The sequence below is a fragment of the Brachyhypopomus gauderio genome, chromosome 19 (assembly GCF_052324685.1).
Source record: "Brachyhypopomus gauderio isolate BG-103 chromosome 19, BGAUD_0.2, whole genome shotgun sequence".
Taxonomy (NCBI): domain Eukaryota; kingdom Metazoa; phylum Chordata; class Actinopteri; order Gymnotiformes; family Hypopomidae; genus Brachyhypopomus; species Brachyhypopomus gauderio.
Genome location: NC_135229.1, coordinates 12,259,577 through 12,273,257, shown reverse-complemented (window position 1 = coordinate 12,273,257; position 13,681 = coordinate 12,259,577). Strand labels below are relative to the sequence as shown.

Genomic DNA, 13,681 nt, shown 5'->3' with positions numbered 1-13,681 from the left:
AATAGTACATAGATAGGTCAAAATTCAAGATACCCTCGAACCAGAATACTACTAAACTACAGAAATCAATGCAAATACCTAGAAGTACACAAAAACATAGGCTGAATATTGCTAAACTACAGAAATTAAAATGGATACCTACAAGAAATGCAAACTCACATAGGTACTATATCATACAACGGAAACAACTATGACAAGTGCTAGAGATTTAGTCTGTTCTACAGATGAGTCTTCAGTCATTTGAAGACTGCTAAGGACTCTGCAGTCTGGACAGTCAATGGAAGCTCATTCCACTATCTCGGAGCCAGGACAGGTCTTGAAGTTTGTTTTCCGTGAGACTTTAAGCATGGCGTTTTAAGCCAAGCCGTACTTGAGGTTCAAAGTACTCAAGGTTTGGATGGGGCTTTGACCATGGCCATCATGTAGGGAGGGGTTGGTCCATTTTTGGCTTTGCAAGCAAGCATCGAGGTTTTAGATCTGATGTATGCAGCTACTGGAAGGCAGTAAAGAGAATGCAGCACTGGAGTGACATGTGAACTTGGGGAGATTGAAGACCAGTCATGCAGCTGCATTCTGGATCAGTTTGTAGAGGTCTGATGACCCATAGAGAAAGATCCGTAAGTAAGCAGTTGCAGTAGTCCAGCTTTGAGATGATGAGAGACTGTAAAAGCACCTGGGTAGCTTCCTGTGAAAGAAAGGGTTGTATTCTCCGTATGTTGCAGAGAAGAAATCTGCAGGATCTGGTCATTGGCCTCTCAGAAGTGAAAAGCTGAAGTCTGCCTGTTAAAAAGTTGCAGACAAAATCCAAAGTTAGCTGCTGTTAATTTTGTGCCAATAACATTACAAATATTATAGTACAAATATATAGCAAAGCCATTTCAAAAAGGGATCACACTTCTGTGTTATGTTGAATCATGACAATGATAGCACTTAATCTTGGAAAACACATAAACAGTGAAGAGGGATTCAGGAGGTGGCAGATCCTGAAGATCCAGTGTAGTGGTGCAGCAGGGAGAGTCACTCACCTCAACATAATGGCCAGATTGATTTGTACTGTGAGCTAGGCTGTGATGCTCCTGCTCTGGGCTGTGATGCTCCTGCTCTGGGCTGTGTTGCGCTCCTGCTCTGGGCTGTGTTGCGCTCCTGCTCTGGGCTGTGTTGCGCTCCTGCTCTGGGCTGTGTTGCGCTCCTGCTCTGGGCTGTGTTGCGCTCCTGCTCTGGGCTGTGTTGCGCTCTAGCTCTGTACAGTAAACAAAATGTAGGCCAAACTTGGTGCATATAATTTTTTTGCTTTACATATTTAACATATGAGAAAAGCATATTTATTCCCTAAGGGTAAAAATGCAATGGACAAAATCTTCACAATGATCCCAATAATGGTGTTTTAATTTTTTACACAAACCATACCTGGTCTCCTTCACCCTTTCTTTCTTCAGTGCAGATCTGCATTAACTTAACTGAGAAGTGGTCCAGCAGCAACATGAATTTTAATTGCATAGGATTTCCTCCATTAATCTGGAAAGGTTTCGACAAAAAAAATGCTGCAGTTTTAAGTCTATTCATATTCATTACATATTGTAACGGTGTTGAGTCAGAAGGACCAGAATGAATCATGACACCAATGTTAGCGAACTGTTATTTTATAAGCAACACGCTAAAAGCATAAACAAGTGCCAAATACACTGATTCTAAGGGGAAAAGGGAGGGGAAACACTAACACATACAACACACATCCAGGGAAACAGGGAACTCACCGCGGGTCCTGCTGGGAGGCCTGTAGACTCCACCCCTCGTCGCTGCCCATTGGCGGACGGTACAATATTCAGCCACGCAGAACGTGATGGAGGCGGATTTTTTAAACCCCATTAATGTCTGCCACTCAAAATACAGATCCAGAGTGCTAAAAATGTAGAAATTACGTCCGATGAGACCGAGACCGAATTTGAGGAACTAGCTGTCGCTAGATTTAGTTATGTTCAATGAACCTTATAACAAAGACTTGATTACCGCATAGAGCATTATTTAACCCATTATGTATTTAACAGTGACCGAATTAAAGTATTTTAAAGCATCGGAAAATATTAGATATTAATATTTTATTGTTTTCATCTTTATCAAATGAAACATTCACGTGAAATGTGTTTTTAAACTGGGCTAACTAGCTAGTTAACTAGCTAACGTTGGCTTACATAAAGTAAGGACGTTTTCTTACCTGATGTCACCAATAATGCTTCACTTAAATTTTCTTCCTCTGTGCCCCGTTTCCATCTTATTTTGTTGAATCATCCAACGATAATCCGCTCAAAATAATAATTTGGCAGGTAGATGTAAAATAATCCAGGTAGCTAGCTAGCCACCACAGCTCGTAGGCTGACCATCAGCACACACTGAAATTTTCAAACATGACCTGAGAGGCGCAAACAGTTGTCATTGGCCAGTTTCCTGAATGACAGTCAGATTAACCAATTATGGTTAAAAGCAATGAGCTCAAATCACGTTTATGCCCCTAGCCTAGAGATAACATTTATATTTAAGTGCTTGTTCAACTTGTGTTTTTATTCCAGTGTGTAACTATAGGCACACACATTTTTAAGTTTAAAAGCCTGTTCCATTACAATGTACGTCTACCAGTATATCAGTTCATCTGTCTCTCAGTGTGTTACAGGTTATTTCCTTGGTTATGTTCAAGTATAGACCCAGTGTTTAGAAATGTTTCTTTTAAAAGTCCAGCGCCCAAACAAACTGCCATTTTCTATTGCCATTGACTGCACAAGAACTAAAATGAGAACAGACATCAATAGAGATGGAACAATCAACAGAAATCTCCTACAGCCATTACTACAGTTACATACTTTAGATATGCCAATGTAAAAATCTAATGTCTAAACTGACATTAGGAAGTCACTCTTCATTCTGTAGGCATCATAAAAATGAGCATTTTCAACTGCAGAAATTATTTTCAATTACCATCACGTTCTGTGGCAAATTAATATGTCCGAACCTATATATTTTGTTCATTTTTCTCCTGAACATCAATGGATCCTCTGAATTACGAGGACGCCTAACAATCAAAATACGAGTATTGATACATGTAAGCCACATTCATTTCTGACATTGAAAATCATGTTTAAACCAGCAGTGCCAAAAGACATAAGATTTTGATTAAAATGACAGAGAAAAAAACTTTTTAGTTCTTACAGACATAAACCTTTATATAATCAACCGAATGTTTAATTGCAGATAATTGCTGTAATTATACATGAATCTGTATATAATTTAAGAAAGCAGAAAAATACCGTATAAATAATACTGTATTATTTCCGTAAAAAAACGAGAAAAGCATGTAACTTGTAATTATTGTCATAATACTTAAAATAAAAGACATTTTGTCAAATTACAAATGTCTGTAATTTTACAAAGTTTTGCATACAATTGGAAAAAATGTTAAAATACATTAAATATTTACAGTTATTTTACATAAAATTAGGATTTTTTTTTTTACAGTGTAAGCTCAATAATTTCTAATTGTTTTAAACCTCGCAAAAACATGGACGGATTGTCCTGAGAGACAGACTGCATTAAATATCCTGCCAGCAGCAGAAACTAGAAAGGGCTCTTTAAATTGAGAGCGATGTACGGTGAGTTAATGAAGCTACTGTACCCCTGCTGTGCGTAAATGCGCACATTGCTCCTCCAAACTTTCCATATGTTTTTTTTTCATAACACAGTAGAGAAACTGCCAACCTCTGAGCAGTAGCCGTTCGTCCTTCTGTTGACTGCTTGCTAGCATGGTCTGCATGCATCGTAGCAAAGTGACGGCTGATTTCGTACTCTTTGAAAACTGCAACCGTTTCTTGGCATATCACACATACAGCCGTTGATCAAAGCTCAGTGAGAAAAATATTTTGTTGTCCACTCAACACACTTTTTAAGCACTCGGCACTCAGTTCCCACTTTCTTTTCTTTAGTCCACTCATTTTTACCTTTAAAAAGCCTAACGGGCCTTATGGTACGTGTACGTTCCGTCCAAAGCATTTTTGTTTTTTTAATCAAGTATTTGGAGAGCGCGAGCTGACTGGATTTTATTGTTTTTTTCCTTCACTTTGCCGTGTGTTATATTTGCAAAACGACACATTATATTTCCAGAATTATTTTCTGTATGAAAAATAAAATAATAAAATAAAGCCTTAATAGAGAATTTAAAAACGAACTGATAGTGAAAATGATTCCCAAAAGTTTTTACATAAACCGGATGTAAAAAAGGGACATCTTATTTTTAATAGTTGCATACTTTTTGTTGCAAAGCTAAAATATCAACGAAAATCCAGTAGGCCCTACTCCAAAATCGCGACTAAGGCTTTTAAATACTTTTTAAGGGCCTTCATTTTTCCAATATTGATTTATCAACTTATAGTACTTTTTAAGACCCGGCGGACACCCTGTACAACCACAAAATAAAAACTACAATGGTGATGACACTTACATCAATTTTAGACACTTTTACTTTCTGTGATTTAAAGATTTGATTTTAAAGATTTGACCAACTTTATTTGGTTTAGAAGTGGTTTGTATGTCAAATTATTTTACGTTAATTCTATTTTAGTTTATTATAAATCTTGGTTGCCTAATTGTCACACTGATATAACAAAGTTGGGGATTCACCTCACTTTAGTGATGCTAGTGAAATGCCAAATTATCCCCTTGAAAATTATAACCCTTGCAAATATAAATATATCTAGCTTTGGGATTATTAATAAGGCTAAATCGAGGTTAATGGTTATTGTAACTCTGTTAGTCCTCGACGACGTCTTGATGCTGATTCTAAATCAATATAACTATATAAAACACAAATATGGAATGGCGCTTTTAATTAATAGCGGTCCTTAAACTGTGGTGGTATAACGTTATATGCCATATCATATGATATAGGTAAATGACGGACGTAGTATGTTCGAGGTTATGAAAACTGCCCAGTCGCCTACTGAAAGAACGCACTGCTTTAAGATTTGAGCAGAACGTAATGCATTGAAATCTAATGCCTACTGCACGGCATTTCGGACGGAGCCACGGATCCTCCAACGTTAGAGCCTTAATATGAGGTTATCCGAATTGAGCATTTGGAACAGGTGAAGTGCACAGGTTTCTCCATGTAATCTGTCTGCGCAGTCCAAATACGATGTTAACGCAGTCTAGAACCGATATAGACCATAAAATCTACAGTATTAATGCTGGAAGCATGTTTGGACTAACATATGTTTGAACTTTACTGACCTTTTATTTGAAACTTGGAGGGACTTCTGAGATTTTGCCTCTGTGATTTGTTGAAGCTCTTTGGGTATGTCCCCTTTATCAGAAACAGGTATCGTGTCCCACTTCTCCTCAATTGCACGTTTAACTGAGTATCGCAGAAATGACTGCGATGAGTGCAAGCGTCATTACCATTTCATGGTTATTTACTTGTATTTAATAAAATTGATTCAAAATGTAAAATAGCCCAACTGAACGAACGTCGAAGTGCTATTTTCAAGGTCAGTCAACTAAAACCATTTAGGATGGAATGATAAAAGAGAGCACAGTTATTTACTGGCAAGGATAAAACAAACTGATTAGCAGACATTTGGAACCTCCACGTATTAGAAACAAAGCAGTAGTGATATTTCTCAGGTCTTTCCGAGGATATTCACAAAAATATTTAATAATTGTTGACAAAAAAGTAAATTGGCAAAATAAATGGACAGTCCTCATTGTGAATTCAAGAGAAAAAAATGCTGACAACGAAAAATTATAGGTGTACGTTGTACACTGACATGAAAATACCTAAGTAGGACATTCGATGGGTAGCACAGATTTTTATAACACCGGAGTGGATCTGATACACGTCCAGGGCCAGAGTGGGTGTGATAAATGTCCCAGCCCAAACTACTGAGATTAACATGGGCCAGCTCAATGTGATTTGCACTTGAAGACTCGGCCAATTAGTAGCTTTAGTTATTATCTAACTGTCACTATGACAACACGGCCAATTAGTAGTTTTAGTTATTATCTAACTGCGTCCCTACGACAACACGGCATATGAAGTCACAATGCAGGAGACCTATAAAAGTCGCCACAGACAGTGTTTAATTTAACCACAGATGGTTTGATCGTCACCGAGGTTGAAGTAGCTAGTAGAGCGGTTCAGCGATATCTTGTGCGAGTAAAGGAGTGAAGATTCCAAGTGATCATGTTTAAACAAATGATGAGGGTAAGTTCATGTTCCTTTGAGCTTTTTCCATAATCTCACTTTAGTCCGAGTAAGTTCGAGAGAGCCGCTTCTCAGTCTATTTATTGAAAATGACATTCCTCGTCGAGACAGTTCTCTAAAGTTGCTTTGTAGCAACAGTGATTGTAGAATATTGCACAAAAATAGAACTAAATTGCTTTCGACCACAAATGGCGACTCAGATTAACATTAATTATCCGGTTACATCCCAGTTACTTCATTTTACGGCCTCTTATCACATTTAAGATGTGTAACCAATTAATATTGGTTATTAACCATCTGAGGTCATTAAGATAGATCAATATTCTCTCCTTGAGAGTCCAGCGGTGTTGAGAAAAAAAAATCAAATTATGAAATGTTCGTATTCCCCCTATCCTGTCTGCGCGTATGTCCGCAGCCTGTATTTTCACAGAAACGTGTTTAATGCATAATGTAGCTTACTTTATAATTATTTCACTCGCCACTGGCGACAGCATTATTTTTTTATGGGTAAGGATTTTTTGTAATTGGAAAAATATCCATCCTTTTCTTTTGAGTTTGTATTTTAAAAGTTAAACGATAGACTCCAGCTCCCGCTCACGTGTTCGTCTCTGCCCATCAACAAATGCAGGAATCCGATCACCAGCATGACTCGCAAAACGGAGCTGAAACTTTAGCACTAAGCGTTGAAAATGGCCAAGCGAAAAATATCGCATTTTTTCCCACACAGTCTACATCTCTGTCGGACCCAAAGAGGACACACTTCTTTATAACTGTACATAATTTTAAATTAATTTTAATGGGATCAAAAGTCACTCGTATGCATACTAGGAAACTTCAGTAAAGTTTGTTTCACGTTCGAGTATTCGGAATTTTCTTCAATAACTAAGACAGTATTGGCAAAAGTGCTATAATAAAATTCTTGTTTCTGGCAACCAAGATAAACATCTACAACTTTATTTACGTCAGGAATAGACGTATTTTAAATGTGCAACTTTCACCACTGCAACGTCTAAGGCACCGTCTACAAATGACCTTAACACAGACGCAAGTGGCGGTCGTGAAGGCCCCAGAGCACTACACACTGTTTTTTGTAATAATTTCAATAGCTTATAAACGGTCCTTCATAAGACCACCAAACAAGTTGTATTACATAAAGTGCATGGTGTACGGCAACTGACAACTTTTTTAAAAAAGTGGGTCGCGACTTAATGACAATGGGGGGAAAAAGTGGGTCCCGGGCTGAGACCAGTTGAGAACCCCTGCGATAGTCATCATGAAACTCATTTTTTCTTCATTTTCTCTACTACAGTCTAAGAAAGCTGGGCCAGCAGAAGAGCTTCCTGAGGGCTGTGATGTGTCTGCCCCCAGCGTGAAAAACAAGCAGGCAAAGAAAGACCGTAGCAGATGGTTTTCAGGTGAGATTTAGCGTGATTACATGTTACCAAAACGTGATGCATTATGAGGTTATTTATTCATAACTATAATTTTCCACAATTTGTTTTTAGTGACATTTGCTTATGTGCATCATTAGTCTCTGCCTCATAGATGCTTAAAGTAAATGTTTCTTTCACCACAGCTATTTGCTGTACTAGAGTGGAGGAGGCAGTGATTGAGGATCTCAACACTCCTCCATGTGGGAAAAGTGGTGGAGTCGTATCCACCTCTGGGATTAATCCAGCTGTTCTAACTGAAGAGCTGAGGAATACACTGCCAAGCAATGTGAGTACGAATCTCTGTATCTGTCTTCCTATCTGCCTGTGTGTCTGAGTTACCATAGCAACATGAGCCTTTGGCCATGTCTGGTCAGACCTTCACAACAGTAGATGTTCTTTACATTAGCATTTTACTTCTTAAAGAAATAATCAGCTTAAGGTTAAAAAAAGTAATAATTAAAAATCATTAAGCTTTTGGATACTGATTAACTTTTTACACTTTCCTTTAACCTAACTAGATGAAAATGGAGGATTTGATTGAAGTGCTGGAAAAAATCTCAGCATGGGTCAAAGTGGCAGTGAAGGAGGTGGTTGCTCAGGACCTCATCCCTATAGTGAGGAACCTGATGCTGGAAAGGATTGCGGCTCTGGACCGAGTAAAGGCACAAATGAGCTGCAGGGAGACTCGGTCAGTGCTGTCTGACCTTTCTGAGGAGGCACTCCAGTCGGGCATCGTGAGGAGATTTGTGAAGACTGCTTCAGAAACTTTTCTCCAAGAACGCCTTGGGTTGACATCCTGGACCAAGCCTGACACTGATCACTACGGTTCTAGAAGCGCATCTGTGACGGAGGCTGACGTGGAAGTGAAGCTGTCACTACAGAGATGCTGCTCTGAGCTGTCAGCTCTGATTGCCCTCACTCTGTTCGGTGATGTCGCTGGCATCACCATCTCTCGGACAGAACAGGACCATACAGGCTCCGCTCTGCAGAGTGCAGCACAGACAGTGGACGTGGGGCTGGAGAAGAAATCTTGGTGGTTCAGGTTTCCAAGATTTCTGAAGCGGAGATTCAAGGTATCTGTTTTTAAAATGTATTTATTCCCAGTCACACCATTAGCTTTAGACTCTGCTCTTCTGAATGATTTTCAACCATACATTTATGCTACCATCAATCATATTTTGAATGATTTTTTAATATCAAATTGTCTGCTCTTTTTAAAGAAACGGACAAACTAAGTGCATGTTCACACGGAGGACCAGGTGGTGGACAAACATATTCCAGATGGTACGCATTTTAGTATTTCATGAAGTTTAATTCATGACAGCATTATTTATAAAGAACCGAGTCTTCCATGGTTTAGTAGTCTTCCATGGTTTAGTAGTCTTTCCTGCTGCACAACTAATAGGGCATGAACAACAATAATGACAACAGCATGGAAGACTACACACAGCATCCCTCTCACGCCGTCTATTTGCTTTGACTTTGCAGGTTTCCAGTCTACCAGTGCTGAAGCACCATCCACCTCTGACAAGACCATCCCTAAGCTCAGGAGAAAGTCGATGCTGTCACGGTGAGGCGGCCCCCTACCGGCCGTCTCTGTCCACAGCGGCTGTTGTTGTTATTGTCTGGTGACGTCATGTGTGTCCCTCAGGTGGGCGGAGCCCGTGATCCGTCTCACCTGAGGGTCGTTTGTTTGCCTATATATGTCTTGTCTTTGTACCAGTTGACCGCTGGTCATTATATCCTTAATTTGGAGATAGTGCACGGGTTTTAGGTTTGCACACTTTATATTAAACCACCCTTTTTCCCTGAGACTTGGCGTGATCGCTTCCTTTTTGTTGCTCACACCTGCCCGTCACAGATGCGTTCCAGATTGGCAACGGCTTTCTCCAAGATCTGCAGAAAATGAGGGGAAAACACCTACTTGGGTGACATTGCTGGAAGTAGAAAATTTGTAAAAACTTCGCACGCGCCGCGCTTCAGCGCAATTAACCAAGTCATGTTTGCAGGGTTCATACACCTTAACAAGATGGAATTAAATCATTTGTACGTCACTTTCAAGGTTAAGTATAAACCAGTTATAATAATAATTTACTTGCTGAACAAGCCGAAGGGAAAGCAGGAACCCTGATGGCCAAAGTGATCACAAAATCAAACATCCTTAGAAAGAGTTTCAGAGAAAAAGTAGCAGAACTGAAAGGGGTTGAGCATGAGCTGGAGTGTGGATCAGAAAAACAGGAAAATGGCCTAGTGTGTGTGTGTGTGTGGTATGATGCTGTTGTCAGTGTTTGAATTTTGTTTTGTATAAAGTTTCATTGTGTATACTGTACAGTGAAAAAAAATGTAATGTTTGTGTCTTGTATTGTCCGTCTTGTGCATTAACATTTGAAGTTTTCAAGCAGCTAGATTAATTAATGTAAATAATCAGTTGGTTTTTGTGCTTTATTTTAACGTGTATGATCTTGCGAGTTGGTCTTAATTTTATTTGGAAAACGGTATTAAAAAGTCTTAATGTCTTAATTTTCCCTTGGTCAAACCTGTAGACACCCTGCCAAGGTTCTCTGCTTTTCCACTCACCTCCCTGAACTTGGCTTTGAGTTCAGAATTGCACTGCAGGTCAATTAGCTCCATTTGAAGCTCAGGAGGAGCATCTTTCACACCGAAGGAGAAGGGATCAGTAAAAATGTTTTGAAGTCTGCAAACCTGTGATCAAATTCTTCCTGCAGCTTTACAATGGCATCAGCATACTTCTCACCACTGAATGGTGTGCCTGAATCCATGAGTGCCTTGCATGCTGGGAAATGGCAGAGGTTTGTCTGAGAAAGCTGGGCTTTTCACAACCCAAGTTTTGTGGAGAATGCTCTGATGTCATAGGCAACACTCACAAGCTGCCCCTGGCCTTGTAACTTCTTGTTCAGTACATTCAGCTCCGGTGTGATGTCAACCAGAAAAGCTAAGTCCATGATCAACTTGGGATCACTAAGTACAGGAACAGCCATCCCATCCTTCTCCATGAAGGCTTTCACTTCTGCTCTCAACTCAAAAAACCTCTTCAAGACGTTTCCCCTGCTAAGCCAGCGTATCTCTGTGAAGTAGAGCACATCCTCATATGATGAGTCTATTTCCCCCAAAACGGAACTGACGGTGCTTCAAGCCCCTGGTTCTGATATGGTTGATGCATTTCACAACATCAAACATCACACTGTCAAACGTCAGGCATTTGCTGCAAAGGGCCTGCTGATGGATAATGCAATGGAGAGCAATAGCCTCTTCCACACCTTCTTCCTCCAGTTTTCTTTGAACAAGTCCCACGAGTCCATTCTTCCTCCCTGTCGTTGATGGTGCTCTGTCGGTTGTTATTCCAGCAAAACTCTTCCATAGCAAGCCAGCATCCACAATGGCATCACACAGCTTCCAAAACATCTCCTGAGCAGTGGTCTGGCCATGCATTGGAATCACTGTGAGCAACTCCTCCATTACTTCAAAACAACCGTCAACACCACAGACATAAATTGCGAGCTGCGCAGTGTCAGTGACGTCTGTGCTCTCATCAAGAGCAACAGAGTATGCATGGAAATGTTTAGTTTTCTCACGCAGTTGATCATAAATGTTACCTGACAGGTCAGAAATGCGCTCTGCCACTGTGTTGGCTGAAAGGCTGATGTTACTAAACTGACCCTTCTTTTCTGGACAGACTACTTGCAGCATTTAACATGCACTTTTTGATGAACTCGCCATCTTTGAATGGCTTTCCAGCCTTAGCAATCACCTGACTCATCACGCAGCAAACTTCGACAGCAGCATCACTTTCTTTGCTTGCCTTCTTGAAAAAATCTTGTTGCCGCAGTAGACATGTTTTAAGCTTGGTGGCACAGCACTTTCTCTCTTCTCCCTGATATTTTGCATATTCCTCAGCATGTTTAGTTGTGTAATGACGTCTGATATTGTACTCCTTGTGCACAGCAACTTTATCTGAGCATATAAGACATGTCGGGATGCCCCTGAGCTCTACGAAAAAGTAGTTTATCTCCCACTTCTCAAGATATTGTCTGTGCTCATGGCTAACCTTTCTGTTCACAGCAGGTTTTGAGAAAGACATGACATGAGCCGTAGAACAAGGCTCTTACTTAAACCTGGAGCCATAGAGGCAATAAAGTAAATTAAGTTTTACTTCAGTAAATATTATTTTATCTTAACCTAAATATAGTTAGTTCTGTAGGCCTCATCTCCAAAACCATCAGGCAGTAAAGAGTCTAGAAAAATGATCTCTTTCTCTGCTACCAGTAAAACCTGCATTGGGCATATTTAAAAATGACCAGATAGGCAACTTATTATTTTGTTCTATCAGAATCAGAAAAGAATCTCTAAATATCTATCTTAATAGTTGTAACTCAACGCATAGCAAAAAGTGATATGCCTGATCCTTTTGCCTATTCCATGCAGGAAACAAAATAGCATCCTTGGAGCACTGACTGTCCTGGTATTGTAGAGAAATACATATAAAAAGATTACTTCGTTTTTGTACAAAATTATGGGCATTCATGAGTGTGACTTATATAAGTGCCTTATAACAATATTACCGGTAAGCTTGACAGTGGGTCCACATCTGATGTCTTCCACGTGGGAATGACATACATGTCCACAATGTGAACATCTTTGCCCTATTTAAGAATAATTAGGAACTCTATAAAAATACCCATACAAAAAAAGGACATTAAACCCACAAAACAATAATTTGACTCTTGATTACATGTCTTCGAGCAGCAGTGATGAGCTTAAAACATGCATTCTCAATCTATAAAAACAAAACGGAGTAAAATGCAAACAAAATCAATTTAGTTAGATTTTTCTTAGAGTAAACATTCTGCAACATATATAATATATACAGTAGATTCCATGCATCGGTTTAATCCGAGACTCCAGAAGTCCTCACGTGTTAGACAGACATCACCATCTTTAATGATAAGCTCTGTTTCTGGACGGCTAGTGTCCAAAATGTATTTCAGCTGAAATTAATAATAATAATCAGTTACTTAATTTAGAGTGTGAGAGACAGTGCTTGACAGTGTAAGAGTGAGAGTTAAATAATGTGAGGAAGCGAAGTTCACATGACGAGTTTAGATGAAACTGTTTTTCTTCAATAGGACCCAAGTATTTTTCCCATTTCTCCACAGAGAAAGCATATAAATGCTCATAATTTTTAGGTGTCCAGTATTCATGGTCCTGATGCGACATGAAACTGGTTGGTCCATAGTCTGACAAGAGAAATTAGGAATATTATTAAGAGTAGAAATTTCCCAATATACAATAATCTTGAACACCAATGACGACAAAACTTTTCAATTGGTAGAAAGGCCTAAGACGTGAGACATTAATGCAGCAACGAGTCCCTTAGTCTTTCACCACAGTTGTCACACCTTTAGCAGTGATGGTATCTACAGAAAAAGGCCCTTGATGCCGGTCTGCAAGGGAGTCTTTTCTGTGTGTTTTATTAGGGTTTTGGAATATCAACACCTCATCACCTGCACTCGAAACTGCATGTTTAACATTGCGAGTTGCAAATATGTTCTCGTTCAGCTGTGTAAATATCAAAGTAAAAATGTAAATGTAAAATGTCATATGGTAAATATGATAATATAAAAGTTAAGTTATACTGAATATTAACCTCATTAACAAACTCTCTTCCCTGGTCAGTAATAATTTTCTTGACCATGCCGAACAAGTACAGCTTCTTAATGATTGCAGCTGACACTTCACTTGTGATCTTAGATTGCAGAGGCTCAGCAACAACCCATTTTGTATACAAGTCCGTCATAGTCACATATTTGTTGTATGTACATATACATACATTATATATAAAATGTAAATAAAAATGTAATTGTGCCATATTTTGTCAATTGTGATTTTTCACCGCAATCGAAATTTGTCCTCTGCATTTTACCCATCTGTGCAGTTAGAACACACACACACACTAGTTATTACTAGGGGGCTGTGGATCACATGT

The 13,681-nt window shown here is 39.2% G+C and overlaps 1 long non-coding RNA gene across 1 annotated transcript; it reads left to right on the top strand.

The window, feature by feature from the left end:
- Nucleotides 1-6,123: 6,123 nt before the first annotated feature.
- On the top strand, nt 6,124-7,957 carry LOC143482632 (uncharacterized). Its single transcript, XR_013122272.1, has 3 exons — nt 6,124-6,244; nt 7,554-7,659; nt 7,821-7,957. It is a non-coding gene; the product is annotated as an uncharacterized LOC143482632 (long non-coding RNA).
- Nucleotides 7,958-13,681: the final 5,724 nt, after the last annotated feature.